Source organism: Mauremys reevesii, linkage group 5 (assembly GCF_016161935.1).
Source record: "Mauremys reevesii isolate NIE-2019 linkage group 5, ASM1616193v1, whole genome shotgun sequence".
In the NCBI taxonomy this organism is placed as follows: Eukaryota; Metazoa; Chordata; order Testudines; family Geoemydidae; genus Mauremys; species Mauremys reevesii.
The window spans coordinates 41,017,258-41,039,629 of record NC_052627.1 but is presented as its reverse complement, the minus strand read 5'-3'; the positions used below and the strand labels follow the sequence as shown (position 1 = coordinate 41,039,629).

General features: G+C 41.4%; 1 long non-coding RNA gene across 2 annotated transcripts in view; it reads left to right on the top strand.

Annotated features, from left to right (window-relative positions):
- LOC120405602 overlaps positions 1-22,372 on the top strand; it is a 51,301-nt gene that overhangs the window by 27,875 nt on the left and 1,054 nt on the right. The window contains exon 4 of one of the 2 annotated variants that reach the window (XR_005598713.1): positions 158-1,087. The exons of the other annotated variant lie outside the window; for it this stretch is intronic. This is a non-coding gene — a long non-coding RNA (uncharacterized LOC120405602). Of the gene's footprint in view, positions 1-157; positions 1,088-22,372 lie in introns of those variants that run through there. 2 annotated transcript variants of the gene reach the window in all.

The following is a 22,372-nucleotide window of genomic DNA, read 5'->3' as shown; positions in this document are numbered from 1 at the left end:
CAGGAGGTACATGGGGGCCAGAGGACAGGTGGATCACCAGCCTGCAGAGGGTGCTCTGGAGCTGAAATGAGCTAATTCTTAGAAGTTACCAGCAGGAGGTGCTGCAGGGGTGAGTCAGCACCTCTACATGGCTGTATTATATCTTTCTACTCCACAGATCTCAGCAGTTAATAGGAACCAATTTAGCCTCTGTGCAAATTAAAGCTGCTCTCACTTATATAATCGGGTAATGGTTTCCATGGGCCATTTTGCTGTCTGAAGACCACTGGAGCACAGCTGGAGTTGGAGACACTTCCCTTGGCCACATCTTACATGGAATGAGATCCTTCCCATGATGGAGAGTCTTGCAAGACATGAGACTCTTCAGTTGCCCATTTAAGGCATCTTACTGTGGTGTTATGGGCCAGGAGCTGACCAAGTGAATTTCCTGAGGTCTTTACTTGAATAAGGACCCTGAGATACAGTCCAATGATTTACTTTTTTGTTTGAGAGGCTATATTGGAGCTCCCTTTTTAAGGTATAAAATCTACTGAAAACAAGATTTGTGAAACAACTTCCGCCTTGACTTGTGTCATCTGGAGTCTGTTAGCTACAGAGGAACGAGTCAGTAATGCAGTACCTTAGGTTTGAGATTACTGATCCATATCATAGAGATTGTACTTGAGTATCTTCATTTACATAGGGTCAGTTGTTGGGCTAAAACATTGCAGTGGTTCTGTGCCATGACAAGTGGACAACCACAATCTTGTCCTTATAACAAGGGCAATTTTTTAAAAACCATAATCACAGATAGTAACACCCATACACTACATTTATGCAACCCTTTTGTTTCACTAAAAGTGTTGTAATGCTGATGTACATTTTTGTTTCTCATTTTGTTGTTCTCAAGTGTTAGTTACATAAATTTACTTAGTATTGAGTCCGCACACTCATCATGGGCGGCAGGTATAATAGGCCAGGGAAGGTGGGGTGCTGCTGCCGGCCTGCTGCCAGACTCCTGGGCCCTGGTGGCCTCAGCCCTTCCCCTAGACCCCCACCGCCTCCTCCACTCCACACACCCCCATCGCTGCCACTTGCTGTGTCCCTCCTCGGGTGCTGGGGCCAGCGGCTCATTGGGGAGCAGGGCCTCTGGGGTGGGAGGAGCTGGCACTAGGGGGCTGGTGGCTCAGCCCGGCAGGCACTCAGGGAGGCTGTGGGTGCTGGCAGCTTGGCCCAGCGCTGGGGGAGGCTGGCAGCTTGGCCTTGCCTGGCTCTAAGAGAGGCCAGTGGCTTGGCCCATCTCTGGTGGGGCAGTGGGTCGGGGGCAGGCAGTTTTGCCTCCCCAAAGCCAGGGTTCACCTGCTGCCCGTGACACTCATGCAATACATCATAGTGCAGTGGCCAGTTAATGTCATACAAATGAATACACTAATATTCATTTTTAATGTGAACTCAGTAGAATAATATGGGTTTAAATTATGGATTCTGGCATTAACTATTGAATGTTCAAACTGTATTTACTTCTCTTGTGTCAGCTTCTTCTGGTGTAATCCAGAGTGCCAGGGCCCGATGACTGAAAGTTGTCTTGGGGTGGGGAAGGTTTGAAGTAGCACAAGTTGCCTATAACCTCCTCCACCGTCAGTAGGTTGCCACTTTTTTTTGGTGTGTCTAAGGGAGGGAAGTATGGGTTGGACTCCTCTGGCCTTCCAATAGACCTTTAAAGCTGCCCACCTCCAGTGGAAATCCCTGGGGAGAGTGGCAAGGCAGATACCCCTTTTCCCTGGGAGTGTACTGCCCTGGGTTACAGCTGCCCCTGCTGGCACAAGGGGGTTCAATTTCTAACCCTTCATGCCAGTTCCTATGCATGGAACCCACTATCTCCTCAATTTACTGTGCAATTAGCTGTGAAATTAATCATTAACAAAGTGGTGATGGTCAGTTACAAAATTACATAGTAATGCATCCCTGCACTGTAATTTAGGGTAAAGTTACAGTGGAACTGTCCACAGGGTGGTTGTTGTTGGCCATATCACCTCCTACATAGGTTGTTCCAGCACTGGGGACTGTTCTTTGAGTGCTTGGATTCATGCAGTTGACTTTTGCATTACTCCCCCAGGAGGGCTAGGTTTAACACCATCCTCCCCAGGGAACACGAGGCTTTGGCCCCCTTTAACCTGTGGTTGAGACCTGAAGACCTATTGTCAGGGCCCTGTGTCTCCACACTGTTTTCAGGCTTCCCCTGCTTTCTGGGTAGCAGGGCTCTAACAAAGCCTTGTTAACAAGGGCTCCTCCCACCCACCACCCCCAGAGTCATCCTGCATTGGGATTTCAGAATGCAGAGGGAGAAAGATGAGTATGTCAATGCTAATAGTGTCTGCGTTTGATTATTTGCTAAATTCACAAAAGGTTGTTGTGGGGATGATTCTCTGGTCAGCGTTCGTCCAGTCCAGTCCCAATCCCTCCTAGCTCACTCAGTCCTGCGTTCTCCAAAATGTGGAACCCAAATCGCACCCAGGGGTAGGTTTTGAAGGTTCATGGAAAGATGGTGGAAGAACAATGCTATGGAGGTGGTACTTTTCCCTTCTGTGACCCCTCAAGCACATATCTGCCAGGTCTTAATCTTCCTCTATAAAGATGGAGGGAATTTCAAACAAGTATGGCTAATGCTTTTGTTTACTTGATACAGACAACCATATAATTTTCCTGACCTGGCATGGTCTGCATTAGTACAAAGAGATTACTTTTATACCTTCTAGATTATGCAGAAATTAACACTGAACTATTTTAATGTAATGGGAATGTCTAATATCTTTAATTATATTTGAAGAATTACTGTTTGGTTATTGTCTTCTATGAACTAGGGAATGGCTTTTTTTAAATGAGTTCAGCACTGCTATTGACAGGCAAGGAAGATGCTGAACTGCATTTCTTAGAAATTTGGGAACTGGGAGCTGAATCACCTCTCACTTATACAAGTTTTACGCTAGTAGCCTCATTGGAGTTGCTCCTGATTTGCACTAGTGTAAGTGAGAGGCGACTCAGGCCTCTATTCTGTTGTGCTATGAGTAACATATCTCAAATGTTCTGATTTTGCAAATTTCTGCCGTATAGAGGTACGTGTCCCTAAATTCCACTGCGACTAGCCAGGTTCTGTTTGACAACAATCTCCAAATTTCACTGTAGTGATCTGCAATGTGAGTTGGAAGGACAATCAGTGAAGTTGTCTGACATCACACACACACACACTGGCATCTGCACTATCCAAATAGATTTCCATTTTTGGATATGAAATTTTAGGGCACAGCTGTGGAGGCCATCTGGAGCACAACAACAGGACAAAAGAGTCAGGTGGAGCTCACGCTTCTCTATGCCAATGTCATATCTGATATTTTAGAATTAAAATAATGCCATACATTATTCCTGATATGCTTGATTAGTGAGGAAAATGGACAGATACCGTGTGGCACAGATGGTGCAGCATCCTAGTTCAAGGGCTGTTTGTGTGAAGTTTCTTGGTTCAGTCACTATGGTCAGTTTTCTGCCTTCAAAATGAGGGACATGCATTGTTTTGTTTAACCAGTGAAAAGAGAAATAATACAAAGGATCCAGGAGAATAGTAACATGGGCAGAAAATAATACAAGACTGATCTTAGAAAAATTCCATCAAATATATGTGGATGGAATAGGAGAATAACTTGAAGTCCTGAAGGGACAGGTAGCAAATTAATCATGAGTTTACAAGGCAATATTGCAAAAAATAATAATAAAAAAAAATGCCCAGTGCACTGCTGGGCTGCATACGCATGGGCATCATTTCACTGGGTGTGGAGGTAAGAATCCCTTTCTATCTAGCTCTGGTGTGACTGAACTGAGACTACTGTGTTTTGTCTGTGCACTTAATTGCTAAAACAATATTAACAACTGGAGGGAATTTAGATAAAAGCAACAATGGTTAAGGGACTTCTGAGGAAAGATTCAAATAGTTAAATATGTATAGCTTTGCTGGTTGACAACTAAGGGGAACATGGTAACAGTCTACAAACACATGAAGGATATAAACACCAAGGAAGATGAGGAATTATTTAGCCCAGCTAAAGAATTTTGTAACTATGAGAAATGAGATGGAATTAAGAATGGGAATATTAAAATGGATAGCAGGAAACATGTCTTTACAGTATTAAATTATAGAATACTCTCCCAAGGACTGTGTTGGAAGCCCAAAGCTTGGCACGTTTTCCTATTGTACATTGGGTTTAATTATCCTGTGCTGGCAGGAAGATTCAGTAAATATCCAAGCAATTATTTGTCTAGCTCCACACTCAGGGAAACTAAGAAACAATGCACCAGAGTCATTCCTGGTGAACCCAGATGAATTACACCATGGCTTTGGACCAATTTGAGTTCTGGGAAATAATGTAAAACATATGCAATTACCTATTTCTGTATCAGATACTTAATTGAGTTTGTAGAACTTTCTAGTAACAAGTAACACATTATTATCCGCAGTCAGAACTACACAAGACTCACTCAGTTCTTTAATTTGCAGGCGTTCCAATGAACCTTTTGCTTTCCACTGCCCCTGCCTTTACTCCCCTTGAGTTTGAAATTCAATACTTAGGAACAATTCACCTCTGTGCTGAGGACCAGCACCAAGACTACACACCACAATAAGTCTTAAATGGGACTTAGTGGTGCAGACTTTGTGCTTGGCCTCTGCATGGGGGTTAATGACACCCTCAGCCAATGCTTGTGATTTTATTGCCAGTCTCTTGATTATCTGGCTGTCACAGGAGCTAGGCAAAGCTTGAAAATATAGTCCCTGAAGGCTCCAGTAGCAGGAAGCAACTAAAAAGAACCCAACATCTCATGATTTTTAAGCCTATCTAATGATTTTTGGGGGCCTGACAGATGACTGTTGAATGCTTGGGGTTAGCAATATTGAAATTCAGCTGAGAACATTGCATTTCACTTTTTTTTTCCTTTTCTTATCCAAGATTACTGAAAGTTTCCTGAGCCTGGTCTGCATTTTTAGTTTGCATGGTTGTGGTCCACATTACTCAGTATTGTAACTCTTCAGGCTGTTTTACTCAGTGTGGGAAGAGGCATGGGGGAATCCGTGCAGGTTCACAGTTCTCTAGTTGTATCTCAGACTTTGCTACAATGGATGAGAGAAAACAGTTGATCCTCTCTTTAGGTAACTAGAAGTTACTGTGAATGTATGAAGTTGTCTTTGATTGGCCATCTTGTTTACTCTCAGCTAATCATATGTTTAGGGAGCATGTGATATTAATGGACACACAAAGACCTATCTTTTTTTTCAGATGGAGAGTCTAGCCCACTGGAAAACAGGACAGGCTGCCATTTCAGTGGTGGCTGAGAGGTTTAGAAAATGGGACTGTGCCATTTGGAACAGAACAAAGTGACATAACAGCTCTGTTAGGGGACTGGTCGAGTACCAGAGTAACTAAAGAAATCCTGACATCATTATGATTACAGCAGGGTTTTAAGTGAAGAAATACTAATGTATTATCTCTCAACATTTATAGGCTTTGTTTTCCAAACTCCAGAAAGCCTGTTAGCCTATATATAACTTCCCTAGCTGCAAGTGCACCAATGAGAATGGAGGGGTGGATATGGTTTTGCTGGTTTCCTGTTTTTGTTTTTGCAAAACAAACAAGGTTGGAAATGCACACACCGATGACGTGCCTAACTTGTCTAAATATTCATGGTGGGTTTTGTTTTTTTGTTTGTTTGTTTGTCTTTGATTGGCCATCTTGTTTACTCTCAGCTAATCATATGTTTAGGGAGCATGTGATATTAATGGACACACAAAGACCTATCTTTTTTTTCAGATGGAAAGTCTAGCCCACTGGAAAACAGGACAGGCTGCCATTTCAGTGGTGGCTGAGAGGTTTAGAAAATGGGACTATGCCATTTGGAACAGAACAAAGTGACATGACAGCTCTGTCAGGGGACTGGTCGAGTACCAGAGTAACTAAAGAAATCCAGACATCATTATGATTACAGCAGGGGTTTAAGTGAAGAAATACTAATGTATTATCTCTCAACATTTATAGGCTTTGTTTTCCAAACTCCAGAAAGCCTGTTAGCCTATATATAACTTCCCTAAGCTGCAAGTGCACCAATGAGAATGGAGGGGTGGGTATGGTTTTGCTGGTTTCCTGTTTTTGTTTTTGCAAAACAAACAAGGTTGGAAATGCACACACCGATGACGTGCCTAACTTGTCTACATATTCATGGTGGGTTTTTTGTTTTTTTTTTGTTTGTTTGTTTATTTTTTACACATGAACTCTGTGCTCTGTTTTTGTGACTATTTGTACCTGCCTTGCTGGAAACAGTGTTCTGAAACAATGCATATTACAGGGTTAAAGAGTTATGTTCCTTCTTCATTGAAGATGACAAATGATAAAGAAAACTGAATTACATTTTACTCCTAACTGCATACAGACAGATCTACTTAATCAGCACCTTAATAAATGACGCTCCCACTCAACTGAAGTGATTCAGTACAGTGCATTTCAAACACTGGATAAACTGAAAGCCTTGTGTGATCTCTGAGCCCATTCACAGTATTAAGCAAATGTGAATAGGTTTGCTAAATGAATTTCCTTCTGCACAGCTCTTTAAGCTGTACAGTAAATGTTGCTCCCCTGCTCTATTGTGGCTGCTAAATCAGCTAATATTTATCTCTGTATATATTTCAAGAGTTTGATGATTTGTCCCATGCTTATTTTTAAAGCAATTCATGGAATAGCTACAAGTACAGTGTGTGTTCCTGAGCTTTCTGCTTTCACTTGATTGTCCATTTAAGAGGCCACAACTATACAATAAATAAATGTGAATGTAAAGAGAGAAGTTGGTCCCCTGCCTTTGATTTAAATTTCAGTATAATAGCCAGAAGATACTGAATACCAAGTATAAAGGCTATTCAAAAAATACTCAGAATTGGGGTACAAAGATAACTAATAATTTGGGAGGATAAACAGTTTAAGTGATGTATGGGCTGATGATGCAGAGCAGCTGAATCTTGTAAAGTGCATGGCAGAAGTAAACTGAGGCCCTTAAAGATATAGACCATTGGGAGGGGCATTGGACACAGCATTGTAGCTGTTTCTCTTTCTCCCCCCCCCCCCCAAAAAAAAAAAAAAGATTGAGACCTCAAGAAGTTGTTCCTCTAAAACACCCAGCAAGGCTAATGATAGCATAGCTAGCTGTTTGTGTATGCTTTATTGGAATCAACACTGCACTAAAGAAGATGCTAATAGGCAATCCTCTGTCTTAAGCATCTCCATGCAGTTTCTAATAGTTTTATTCACTCTGTAGTTTCTAAAGATCACCTCTTATTAGCAGACCAAGTTTTGCTGGTGCCTTGAGGAGCTGGCTGCTTAGGCAGATGTTACTATTTTTGTTGCTACTCAACTATACTGCTGCCTAAACTATACTGAATCAAGGCAAGTATGATCAAGCCATCTAGAATTCTTTGGCATTTGAGGCAAAAATTATAAGGTAGGATTCTTAGGACTCTGCAGCATTTTCTCTTTGGCATATCCTAACCATATGTATATGGACCAGAATATGCTCTGGTCCATATACATATGTACTTTGGTAACAATCTTTTTACTTAATATTTTGCAGATATAACAGTTTAAACTTTCAAGCCTTGCAAGGAGTGCCTCAGAATGCAGACGTAACAAGGATGCATGATTTTCTTTTTTACCATTTGACCTCAGTTCTGTTGTCTAAATAATATAGGTAGCAATTGTTTTTCTCTTCTGTTTCCATGTGAAAGACCCCCACAAACAGAGGAAACTGACTGTACTGGGGAAACAGACAATTTGTGTGTGTGAATGAGAGAGAGAGATGTGGACACCTGACTCCTAAGAGATGCACAGAGCACAGCAAACTCATTTCACAAAGGCCATTTAATACTAATCAAATGGAAAAGTCTTATACTCAGTTTCAAGCTGTGTTGGATTTGAACCAGTAAGGTAGATGTGGAAGGTGCTCTATAGCCCTTCACTAATCCCCAGAATGATCTAGAACCTTCAACCCTCTTAGGTGAAGACATTTTCTATGGAAATCTCTGAAACAACAAAGTTTTAGAACCTGATGGGCATATGAAATGTTTAGGATTGAGGGTCAGGGCCATTCAAGATGAGAAGACACAATACTGACTGACCTAATCTGCTTATCTTTCTAGGCATGCAGTGCTGATAAATGAAGTATTCTATTGACTAGGAGTTGTTATATAAAATGGTTACACCAACTTTTAACATTAAACATGTATAATTTTGCAATTGAACCATGTTGATTTAAGAGAAAGATACTTTAAATAGATTCCATTTTTATTTGATGCATTCAGTTTATTTCAGTTCAAGTGGTTTAAGTTTGGGTATAGCACAGTGTGTATCCTTTCTGTCATTAGCCCTTTGAAAGCTGCTTTTCACTTCGTTAATAAGATTGTGCAATTCAGAAGGATTTACTTGACTGACGCTTCTCTGGGCTAATATTATAGAAAGTTCACTGTTGTGAAAATGCAAATGAAACAAATATTTGAATAGTAGAAAACACTGCAACTGTATTTATTTTTAGTGCAGTGGAAGACATTGTGCTTTCATAAACTATGATGCTTTTACTCGTGTTTTGCACTGAAGTAACTAGACATATTTTCCGTTTGTGATCATTTTTCACCTTTTTGGTGCAGAATTAGTCAAGATCTGATTTTTCTGACATGTCTAGTTCTTCAGTCTATAAAACATAATCCAGCTTTGCATGCAAGTTCCCAGATGTATATGAACTGAAATAAATGGGAGTCTTTCCATAGATTTCAGTGGGCTTTGTGTTCTCTTCTGTTCTGTAGCAATGCTATTACTGCGCGCATCACCGTAACATTGGAGGGGACATCTACAATGTGAAAAACTCCCCGCGGCAGCAAGTCTCAAAGCCCAGTTCAACTGAGTCAGGCTCATGGGGCACACATGTAGATGTTCCCCTCTGAAATCTGGTAAGAAGAGTGGGTCTCAGAGTCCATATTCCAGCACAAGTGAGAACCTCTATGCTGCTATTTTTGCCATATAGTGCAAGCCCTGTGAGCCCAAGTGAGTTGACCTGGTCTCTGAGACTTGTTTCTGTGGGGGTTTGTTTGCAGTGTAGACATACCTCCAGTGTGTTCCAGAAGTGGATTAAGCAACATGATTGACACCTGTCGTCATGTGTTTGCTCTCTCATCCTCTCCTCAAGGAGAGAAGTGTGCAATGGAGTGTTTGTTTAGTTAAAAGGGTTTTAAAAATATATATTTATAAATATACCTGTTGCTTTGTATTTGTTAGAAAAGTCAAGGTCAAATAAATATGTTTGCATTTGGAGCGGAAGGCGATGAGGTTTGTGATGGTTCTGGGAGTGTTCGTTGTACAATCTCGGGCCCGCTCCTGAGAAAGTTCTCTCTTCTATGCAGATAAGCTTTTTGCTTATTGTGAATAGTTCCATTGTTCCAGAGATTCATTGTTGTCAATCATGGTCTTAATCCTGGGGCTTTTGGCAGTCCTTAGATAATCTGGCCCCAGGCCATGGAGCCCTTGAAGATAGGGACCCTAAGACCTTGAACTTTTATCAGGCCCACATTCTACTCAAAAGCTAGCTTCCCTGTCATAGAGGCAAACCACTTAAGCACATGCTTATCTCTAAAGTAATGCACATTGGAAAAAATAACCCCAACTATACATACACTATGATGGGGGGGCTAATTTAGCTACAACAAATCAGGAAAAAGATCTTGGAGTCATCATGGATAGTTCTCTAAAGACATCCACACAGTGTGCAGAGGAGGTTAAAAAAGCAAACAGGATGTTAGGCATCATTAAAAAGGAGATCGAGAATAAGATGGAGAATATATTATTGCCCTTATATAAACCAATGGTACGCCCACATCTTGAATACTGTGTACAGATATAGTCGCCTCATCTCAAAAAAGATATACTGGAACTAGAAAAGGTTCAGAGAAGGGCAACTAAAATGGTTAGGGGTTTGGAGAGGGTCCCATATGAGGAAAGATTAAAGAGGCTAGGGCTTTTCAGCTTGGAAAAGAGACTAAGGGGGGATATGATAGAGGTATATAAAATTATGAGTCGTGGAGAAAGTAGATAAGGAAAACTTATTTACTTATTCCCATAATACAAGAACTAGGGGTCCCCAAATGAAATTAATAAGCAGCAGGTTTAAAACAAATAAAGGAAGTTCTTCTATACACAGCGCACAGTCAACTTGTGGAACTCCTTACCTGAGGAGGTTGTGAAGGCTAGGACTATAACAGCATTTAAAAGAGAACTGGATAAATTCATGGAGGTTAAGGCCATTAATGGCTATTAGCCAGGATGGGTAAGGAATGGTGTCCCTAGACTCTTTTTGTCAGAGGGTAGAGGTGGATGGCAGGAGAGAGATCACTTGATCATTGCCTGATAGGTCCACTCCCTCTGGGGCACCTGCCATTGACCACTGTGGGCAGACAGGATACTGGGCTAGATGGAACTTTGGTCTGACCCGGTATGGCCGTTCTTATATTCTATGAATGTGTCCAATTCTACTGGCTGACCAAACTGAGTAAAGTGGAGAATCTCTCCATGGACTGTGTATTAGACAGTATACTGAGCTACAGATAAATTTGCATAAAGGTGGTGGGAATGCCCCCAAATAAAAACATTTTGGAATCAAATATTGAAACACTGAATAGATCTGATAAGCAAACACATCCTTCTTTTTCCAGCTCTAGAACTATTAATCAGAAGTCCCCACAAAGAATATTGAAAGCACTGACACGATATTTATTAGTGCCAGCCCATAATGTAAGTGCTGCTGGATGGCATAATCTAAGTGTTCTGATTTAGGACAAAAAGACAGTGAAAGTGTGGAATGTGTTGATTAAAAAAAACATGAATAATTATAGGATCCTCCTACAAGACCTGCACATTACTGCTGTTTCAGAAACTACTTAGAAAAGGCAGCCAGTGTGCAAATCTCTTGTGTTCCTAGCAATTAGTTTGCCTGTATTCATACTGTGCTCATACTTGTATTCAATTGTACCAATATGTATTAATCTCTCCCTTTGACAATGATAAATAACAATCTTGAGAGCTGCAATTTAAAACTACATTTTAGAAAAGGCAACATCCATTTTCCATAAACAGGTTTGCAGATCCCACACTCACAACCTATCACTAAATGTTTCCTTTTCCAAAAAGAAGCATAATTGGTGCCACTTTGTAAAAATTCAAATATCATTTACATTTGAACAGCAGAATGGATTTCAGTATATCAATGGTTAAATGCTTTCATCTTTTCACTTCCCCTGTCCTCTCTGCAACCGTGAGCCCCTTTGCTTAGCTATACTTGTTTGCCTGAACTTTTAACAGGTCCTAGTCATAATAGACCTACTTATCCTAAACTGTTTGTCTGTATCAAGTTAGAGCACCGAAAATTTCTTTTCAGGGGCTCACGAGGAGTGTGTGCTCAGTGTTCTAACTGTGTGGTTTTGCCAGTCATGCTAGTCTGTAGGAAAATCATTCTGGCATCTCACAAATTACATTGTAACACAACACCACTAGCTAAGGGTATAAACTTCAGTGGAGTCCAAACTAAAGGAAACTACCAATCCTGCAGCTGCTGACAGTATGGATTCAGCACAAATTCCCCTTTTACATATCCACAATTCACAAATGGTGCTGGGTGACTCATTGATGTACTGTGGGTGTGCCTATGTGTACAAATCATAGGAGAAGATGCACTACTCTTTGCATAAAGCCTGTGAAAACGGGCTTTGAGAACCCGAACATGGATTCAGCTGCGGTTGACTGGGATTCTAGAACAGCATGTGCACTTATTATGAGGATTTCTTGGCCTCTGGATCCTCTCTTGTCCACCCTCACTGGAATTCACTTGCACTAACCTGGCTGGTGCAGAAACCACTCCATGAAATACAGGGGCTCTCCGTATGGTTCTATACACACATCATCCCAAACAGGGCTAATAAATTCTGCATAGGGCATTGTGTGGGACATATTGTATCTGAAGCAGGAAGGAATGTTCCCTATTCCTAATGGCTGCACAGAATATTGTCTGATGCAGATGGAGAAAGATGTAGCTGTAAGATCTCTGTGAGTTCCTGGGGGTTTTCACTTCCTCCTGTGGTCTGATGCAAACTCGCTGTCACCAAACTCCAGGAACCTACTGCTTCTCTAAGCTGTGGTTCAAATGCTCAACCTTTCTAGTTTTTCCTTTGAATGCAGTGGCTCAGTGGTGCGAATATTTACATATGATAATAGAACAGGTTTATACTGAGATTTGGGCGCTTTAGTAGCCTAAGTAAAATAGTTCAAATGTAACATGGTCTTTTACAAGTAACTTAAAATCAAGGAGTTAGTAAGCTAGGCATTTTCTAAAAATGGAATGAACTTGCGGTCATTTCCTGTGGCTGGGATGCAACGTCCAAAGTTGCTGATTCACCCGGCCTCCATCAAACAGATGTGAACCTATTAATTTTTTCCACAGCCTGCAGTGTAAGCTCTCTAAACCTACGTACAGTAATGTCTCACTAGATAAAATTATGAGGTACAACCACACAATTTAATTTGATCACCACAACCATTTTGGATTATGAGAGTATCTGGGGCACTATACAGGGTGCTCTTTGAGGCCCACTGCTGAGTACCCTGTTTCCATTGTCTTCAGTGACATGCAGCACTTAGAAGGATGGTGCCCTCCATTTGTTTTTTTTTATTTCTTGGCTGGAGTCGTCTTCATTTTGAACCAGATTCTGCTACCCTTATGATGAGTAGTACCTTACTTCTCACGCAGTCCCCTTGAATTCAAAGAGACAATTTGTGGAATAAGATATTACTCTGTGTGTAAAGAGTGATTGGCTCTTTTAAGAGGAGATGAAGCGGGATCCACATGCGCCATTATTAATTAGCTGCTTGCCAGCCTGAGGGCGTGGGACTAAGAGGCTCAGGTGACAATTTAATGGACAACTGGGCCTCATACAAAGGTCTGTGAGTGCTCAGTCTGGGGTGTGGAATCACAGAGCGTAGGCAGGCTCCTGAGGAAGGCCCTCAGTCAGGGTTTAAAGGTGGCTGGGTACTGCAGGGGAACCAGCCCCTCTATACCAGCACATGGAAGGATGCAGGCAACAGAGCCCAGCAGGAGTTGAAAATGGTACTCCAGTGGAACCAGCCGGGGGCGCCTGAGTGCGCTACCCTAGAGCCAATAAGACTCTCAAAGGTAGCCCAGAAAGGGATGGGTGGACTGAGGAGAAGCCCCTAAAGAGTGGAAGAACCATTTTTGTTGCGACATTTTAGTTGCCCTTTCCCTACTCTGGAAGGGGTTAAGATTGTTTGTTTGTGACTTGTTTTACCGGGGATGCTGAAGGAAGGAAACGGAGGCAGGGAGTGCCTGTAGAGCTATGCTTAGCCAGCATGGGTGCCACAGGGCCGGCATGCCCTATGAAATAGTAGCAGAATCTAGTCCTGTGTATGTATTTCAGCAATGCCTAGAAGTGTGGTAGGTGCATTACAGAATAAACAGAAAGGGTCCGTTCTACTTACTACAGCTGACTTCTCAAATTTAGTGAGATTTACCAGTTGATTAAGTACATCTAATAGTTACAAATAGTGTGCTAAAGTTTCTCTGGTGTTGCCTCCAAACTTATTTACTCATCATTAAGCACCGCTATGCTTACTTGTACTCTTATGGACCTGTATGTGCTCTCATTTACAATGGTGTAAATCCGGAGTAATCCCATTGAAGTCAATGCACATGCAGTGTGAGTGAGGGCAGGCCCTAGAACTTGAAGAGTATGCAACAGGATTGTAAATGCAAGAGAGTGCTTCCTACATTAACATATTCAGAGAACTTCTAATGATTGCAAAGCAGGGTATAAATCACGGGCCAGTTACACTCAGGCCCCTTCAGCAGCAGACAAGGCTGGGACCCAGGAGATCTGGATTCAGTTCCCTGCTACTTTATGCAAGCCACTGCCTCTTTGTCTCAGTTCTGCATCTGTAAAAGAAGGAGAATAGCACTTCCCTACTTCTAATGGACATGGTGAGAATTAACATGATACTCCTACAATAATGGGGGATTAATAAGTACTTTGGATGGATAAAGGAACCTTAAACTCCTACTTCACTAGAGGCCCCATTATTCCTCTTAGAATGTCTTTTTATAGGCTGTTGAAATAAAAATATATGGACCACATCCTTAGATGGTATAAACTGACATAGTTCCACTAAATTCAGTTTTTATTTTTTCCCTGTGGTAGCTTTGTATTTGCTGCTTTCTGATTTGTCATACTTATATCGAGATACATCTACAGCAAGTAGCAATGAATGTTCATTGTTCTGCTGTTCTTTCATCAGGGGTATTAAGCAACTTACCAATAAAGTGACATTTCTTTGCACTTACATCTCTTATATTTGATAGTGATTTACTCAGCACCTCATGGGTTTTAGCCCAGTGTGATTTAGGGCTTGTCTAAACTTAAAATGCTACAGGTGTGCTGCTGTGTAGTGCCTCAGTGTCGACACTACCTATGCTGACAGGAGACTTTCCCAGTGGTGTAGGTAATCCATCTCCTTAAGAGGTGGTAGCTAGGTTGTCAGAAGAATTCTTTCGTTGGCCTAGTTCTGTCTACACAGGGACTTAGGTCAGCTTAACTACATGGTTCGGCAGTGTGGATTTTTCATACTCTTAAACAATGTAGTTAAACCAACCTATTCTCCTAGTGTAGACCAGGCCTGCGATTGCTCTTAAATTGTTTAAAGAGTGCTGCTAATATCTGGATAGGGAGGAAACATTTTATAAATTAAATGGCTATCATTATTATTGATGTGTTGCCCATTTCCACTCTTTCACTGACATCTGCTCGGTGGGTGTCTGTCTGTGCTGATGCAGTGGGAGGGGATGACTGCCAATGGAGAAAGTCTGGGCTCATTAATTCCAACGTAGTCTCTGGATACAGTGATGGATGAGTGTTGCCTTCTTCGTCTTGTGTAGTTAGTCTGCAAATTATACTCTGCCACTTCAATAACCAGTCAGTATTTAGAAGTGGTCTTTGTGTTCAAGAAAGGATTATGACACTCTAGTTAGCTTCAGGAAGAATGTAAGCAAATATTTTATTTGCCTTGTATTTTGTCCAGGTTGTAGAGTCACAAAGCCAAGAATAGATGGCATTTAAATTGTGTTGTGAGCTTTTGGAGTTGCCATTCATTTTCTACCTTTTACAAAGCGCTCAGACACCTTGCAAATATCATGTGCCATGTGTCCTCTGAAAACTCTTAGAATTCTTTAGTCGGCCAGAGAGGCTGCTTTTGAGTTAAATAAGTCACGGACTCTCCCCGTCTGGCCTGGGGCACGCTGTACTGCTTCCCTAATCAAACAATGGAGCACTTAAAATCTTAGCTTTGCAAAGTGCTTTGAAACTATCCTGGTCTCATTTTTACAAATAGAGGAACTGAAGCACAGAGGATAGTGTGACCTATCCAAAGACAAAAGGTGAGTCAAGAACACAGGAATAGAACCCAATTTTCTGCCTCCTTGTCCTGTACCCTGTATAATGGATCATGCTGCCTCACTAGTCTCTTAGCCCAGTTCTGCATGTACTCCAGGATAATGCGCGAGGTGTTTACAATGCTCACAACAGCAGTGGTGACGGTGAGCTGAGCAGGCTCCATGCTTGCTGTGGTATGGCGTCTGCATGGGTAACCCAGGAAAAAAGGTGCGAAACAATTGTCTGCCGTTGCTTACACGGAGGAAAGGGCGACTGATGACATGTACCCCAAACCACCTACGACAATGTTTTTGCCTCATCAGGCATTGGGATCTTAACCCAGAATTCCAATGGGCAGCGGAGACTGTGGGAACTGTGGGATAGCTACCCACAGTGCAGCACTCGGTAAGTCGATGCTAGCCATGGTAGTGAGGATGCACTCTGCCGACTTAATGTGCTTAGTGGGAACATAAGCAATCAACTGTATGAAATCGATTTCTAAAAATTGACTTCTATAAAATCGACCCAATTTCATAGTGTAGACATGCCGTGAGGCCAAGTCTACACGACACACTTACTTTGGTATAACTATGTTGCCCAGGGTTGTGAAAAATCCACACCCCATAGCAACCTAGTTATACTGACCTTAGCCTCCCCCGTGTTGACGGTGCAATGTCGGCAGGAGAGTTTCTCCCGCTGACATAGGTACTGCCTCTCATGGAGGTGGTGTAACTAAGCCAATGGGAGAGAGCTTTCCTGTTGGCTCAGGGCATCTTCATCCAAGTGCTGCAGCAGCTCAGCTGCATTGGTGCAGCTGCGCCAATGCAGTGTTTGTAGTGTAGACCGGCCCTAAATCCAGCATCAAATGTTGGCATGAATCACATGCTTTGTTTCCATTAACATTCTTTTACAATACTGAGTCTCAAGAGAGGTCAAATACCTACCAGTAACATCTATCTGTAATGGACTGTGTTTAAAAGTTATGGATCATTTATGGGAAGTAGTCACTCCTGGGACCCAAACCAACATCTCTAATTTCCAAAGTAAGCCTTAAAACAATAAAAAAAACAACAAAACCCTTCCCATTATTCGCTGGGCTTAATTAGACTTTCAGTGCTAGTACATGCAGCACAGAAATAATTTCATCAGCTGTGTGTCCATTATGGTAAATGGAGCCTTTTGGATCCTGCAAGTAATGCAGTGGCTTTTCTATATATTACTAAGATCATTTATTTGCACTTGCATAGTACCTTCCATATGAGGCTCTCAAAGCACTTTGCAAGCCACACCTAAATAAGACGAAGTAAACTTTTTCTTTTCATAGATGAAGAAACTGATGCCCTGAGAAATTAAGTGAGATCTTCCTCACCGCACAGGAAATCTTTGGTAGAACGAGGGATAGAACCCAGATCTCCGGAGTTCCCATCATTAATATTAACCAAAATTTGAGAAGTGCCTTTTCTCCCCTCTGAATACTGGTTTATCATACAATCAACACCCCATCCCTAAAGTCCCTTTGGAGATGTTTGCCCCATGATATTTCACTGCCACCCAGAGAGACTTTCAGTCCAATCTATTGCACTTTGCAGCCTTTATAATAGGACTTGCAACATGTATCTCTTTTAATATATCACAGCAGGAATTTTTGGAGGACTATAACACGCTGCAATCCAGGAAATCCTGTCAATTCTTGGCTGTTCTGTAGTGTAGGAAAGACTGTATACTGGAATCATTACGTAGAAACTCCATGAAATAAGCTAAAAGGCCCTTTCCATTTTCAATACAGTTTTAGTTGTAGCAATCCTTCCTTTAGTATGCCTTTGTTTTTCTATTATGATACAAGCTAATTGCTCATATGTTGTGAATGTTATAGAATACTTCTGCAGTATTGTTGGTATCAAACTGGTGCTCTTCCCTTCCATACAGTACTCTTGTTCAGAAGGTGTAAGACTAGCATCACCTGGCAAAACATCTAACATTTTTTTATAGTACAGAAATCCCACTCTGAAAACAGCTGCAGTTGGGTTTGATTGTTTTTTGTCTAGGGAGGCTATTGATTTTTCATTGGAGCTGACAGGTGCATATACAGATCTCTCCCATTGTTGTTGTAGCCATGTTGGTTCTTGGATATGAGAGAGAAGAAGGATGAGGTGATATTTATTATTGGACCAACTTCTGTTGGTGGAGAGGACGAGCTTCCTCAGCCTATGCCCTGTGCAGCTCGAAAGCTTGTCCTCTCCACCCATAAAAGATCCAGTAAAATGTATTACTTCACCCACCTTGTCTCTCTCATAGACAGGTCTCAGCATTCTGAGTTTCCTTTTGCAAGGCCTCATGTGTAACGATCTCTGAAATCATTGTACATGCTTAGTAGAAACACTCCTGCAAGGCATTTATTTCAAACTCTGGTCACTATCTACTATGTTAATGTCCCCCCGACCTTTACAGCTGAAGATACTACAACCAATCTATTTTGTGATTATGGGGAGATGGGCTTTATTCTTAAGTCTTCACTCAAACAAAACTCCCATTCACTTAAATTAATGCATGCTGTGCCTCACTAGAGAATGCAGTATGAGGTCCTTGGCTTTCAAGCTAACAGCTCCTGTGTGCACACAGAATTCCCCACATGAATAATAAATTGTTCACCATAAAAATAAGTGCAGCAAGTCTGTGTATAAGGTGTATGACAATTCAGGACCAAAACATATTCCATGTTCTACATGTAGCCAACAAAATTCTCTCACAGAAAACACTTTAGGGCCCTATCCCAGAAATGCCAGCTGCTGTAGTTCCGCTGAAGTGACTGGCCTTGTCTAACATTAGAAAAAATTGGACACATGTTTTACCATTGTAGTTAGCTACCAAGGAAGCTATTGTAGAAATAGGGCTCGAATTTTTATCCCACTCTGACTGGGATCAGATAACAGGGTGATAAAAATGGTGTGTGCCTTGTCTGCACTGCAGCCGCCTTCTTTACTACCATAGGTGTCACTGCACTGGTGGAAAACTGTTAGTCTGAATGTTGCCATTGTATAGTCAGCCAATGGGCCTACTTTTGGAGTGCTATGCTTGGCCAGATCTAGCCCTCAGTCTTTAGAGAATTGCTCTATTTTGGAACTGTTTGCTTGAATTACTCAGTGTGACACTGGCAGACCAGCTAGTGCCAAAGCCCCAGCCCAATTCACTTGTGTATGAGTGTATATATAGATCAAAGTGATTGTGTATAAAAGTGTGTTTAAATTTCATGAAAACTAATGGGATGTTACTTGCACTGTTTTCACTTATCTGTATCCCTTTAGAAGGTAGTAGCAAACATTTACATTCTGTGTACTCCTGTAACTAAATAATCCATCGAAGGAGAAAGAAGCCTTGTGGAATGCAAATGAAGAACTTTAACAGAAAAGTGCTAATTTCAAAGCAAGTGGCCGTTGTGTGTGATGATTGGAGGTCAAAGACATTCCTCACTCTCCATCTTCAAAGGAAAAGCCATGTGTATAGTGGCCCTGTCAGCTTGTTTTGTGTGAGAAGCTAGAAGTATGGAGTCAAGGAACTATCCTGCTTCTTTGGACTGTTTGGATTCAGAATAACTGAACAAGAAGATGGAGATCCCCAGAGTAATTCTGGGTAGCCCCGAAAGACCTTCGAGAAACTGGCAGATTACTACATCTCTGCTACCATTTTGGAATTGTAGACTGTGTGTATTTTACCTGCTTTAACCTCTCAATAACTCTCATTTCTTTTTCTTAGCTAATAAGCCTTCAGTTAGTTTATTATAGAACTGGCTACCAGCATTGTCTTTGGTGTAAGATCTAGGGTACCATTGATCTGGGGTAAGAGACTGGTCTCTTGGGATTGGGAGCAACCTAAATGTGATGTGATTTTTGGTATAAGTGATCATTATCACTAAGTCCAGTTTGTCTGGGTGACAAGATATACTGGAGAGTCTAAGGGGACTGTCTGTGACTCTAGGGTAAGATTGGTATAGAGATCCAGTACTCCACATTTGTTACTGGGTTGGTAAAATCCAATTATAGAACATACCACCAGCTTCGGGTGTCTGCCCTGTTTTCTGACAGTCTGAGTTAGGCACTCACAGTCGTGAGCTACTCCAGACAGCATGACATTCAGAATATATAATATTCACAGATTTGCCTAGTGGTCCTGGCCCAGGCACACAGATATCCCTGTGCATTATACCTTGCATGTATGATAACTTGTGCTGTATTTTAAAATACTCTTTGAAAACTTTACATTTCAATAGCCTAAAAGCTAATTTAGATCAGAATTGTTGTTAATTAAGCAAAAAATTCCCTCTCAGTTTATAAGCAGAAAACTTTTTGCTGCCCAAAGTAATTCCAATATGCTACAGCCTGTTGGTTAATTTAGACTTGGAAATTCCATCATGTTGTGACAGATACAGGAATTTCCTGCAACATTCTTGAAAAAACGTCAGTTTAAGTAGCTTTGGAGTCCATTGTATTACAAATGCTAAGTTTATGTATTATTGTGGGATTGTATGTAACTTCTATGGGGGGAAATGGGACCAATGTAAGCCTTGGGAAATGTTATACGTTTCAGAGGACTATTTGAAATAGTGTGTCAGACACAGATAAACTGATAGACCAACCAAAGTTAGGGGGAGGAGTATCAAATGTACCACTTCTGGTTTTGCAAGAACTCAGCTTTTGAAGCTTTGCCCTGTGGGGGGCAGGAAACCTTTGTCCGCTGTGAGGTTTCTAATATAATCTGCATTTCTGAGGTTAATTTGGCTAACCAACTGCCAGCCACTGTACTACACTGTCTGGCTTCAAATTTGGTTAGATATTTTGGGATTAATTTACTTTTTCAGTGAATGATCTTGAGACTAACCCCAGACTTTTACTTTGCATGGGTCAGGTTCATACCTTCCTGTGTATTAGGAGTTTAGCACAACAGATCCCCAATCCTGATTTGAACCCTGTGGGTGCTGCCATAATTAAATAATTATCTCGTGTGTGTGTGTGTTCAGTTTCACTTTGGGTTGGATTGCACTTTGTGACAGAGCCTGGTGTCGGGGAAGGTGCAGCCCTGCACGGTTCCAACAACAGCTCCTGGAGGCATCACATTTCAACAATGAGGCACAAAGCCACTAGGGTTTCTCTGGTGCACTGGGAGAGTTGCTTCCACCTTTCAGGAATTTCTTTGCTAGAAAATTAGACCATGTTAGAAAATGGCCTGGAGGAGTTGTGTTACCCATGACTGAGCAGTCTGTGTAGACACGAACCATCATGTCAACTGTTGTTCATAGGCGAACCTTACTGGAACAATACACTTAATCACAACCAGCTGACATGATGTTAAACACATGTATACACTGGCTGCTAAATCATGTTTAATGTTGTGTTAATTAACACAACTCTCCAAGGCTATGTTTTAACATGACTTAATTTTCTAGTGAAGACAGTACGTAGGAGGATACAATGTGTATTTCTCCCTGTGGTCATGAGCGCACTCTCTTGCTGCCCATTTTGGTTAGGTGAGGTTAGTACGAGTCTCACAAAGTTCTTGCACTCAGGTCAGCACACAGCCTGTGACTGTGGGAAGGTAATAATATATAATAAATATGGAGATATACCTATCTCAAAGAACTGGAAGGGACCCTGAAAGGTCATCGAGTCCAGCCTCCTGCCTTCACTAGCAGGACCAGGTACTGATTTTGCCTCAGATCCCTAAGTGGCCCTCTCAAGGATTGCACTCACAAGCCTGGGTCTAGCAGGCCAGTGCTCAAACCAGTGAGCTATCCAGACTACTGCAGCTGTAATAGCTAAATGAATATCTGTTGCACAAATATAGTCCAAACATCCTGAGATCCTTGGAAAGCCTCCTTTCTCCACAGAGTTATACAAATATTTGCTTGCTACTATAAACCTTGGTTATGCTTTAGCTGGTACTAAAGAACATCTGTCAGTCCCCACCCCATCTGGGCCTTGTGTTTGGCAAAGAAATTGGCCTGTACTACTCAGCTGAAGATCATAGCTGTTAGCAGCAGAAAAGCTAAACTGTATTACTCAGATTGTAAGTTTTCTCTGTACTATGTTTGTACTGCATCTGGCACAAAGGGGCCATGGTCCATGACTGGGACTCCTAGGCACTATGCTAATACAAATAAATTAATAATATGTTATAGCATTCAGACCCCTACTGGAGCAGGATATAGTCTCCTTTGTGGAGGCTGTCTTTAATCCTTTCTTTTTATAAAGCTTTTTTTTTTTTTTTTTTTAACTTCAGCACACTTGTTGGCATCTTTTCCATCCTCACAGCCTCTTTAGTGGCTGCTGCCACAGTTGAGGTAACTTGAGGAATTTCTTGTTTATTTTATGTAGTTTAACACATTCAAGTCTGAAGTTAAATCAGTTTCTCTTCTTACCACTTCGCATGCTTCTTTCCAACTTCTAAAGTGGGTACCAAGAAATAATTTTGCATATTAAATATAGTACAAGAGATATTAAATCAGTGGAGCAAAACTTCATCATCCATGATATTCCATAAAATTAAAAAGTGTATAACCTATGAATCAAGCAGGTAGTCTGAGAAGACTAATTTCTCTAACGCAATTTGAAAGAGATCTCATTAAGATGGTGATATAAAATACATGACCATAAGTGAGATGTCAATCATCCAGCGAGAATAATTCTGTATGTCAGGATTACCTGGTTTAAACAATGTTTCTTTCTAGTAAACCAAAACCTGAAGGCCAGACCATTCAAAGCCTACATCATAATTCTAGGGCCTGAGGAGGCCCTCTGGAGTCAGAAGGTCTGGAAGAGAATTGGCTCTGGGTTGGCTTGGTAGTGG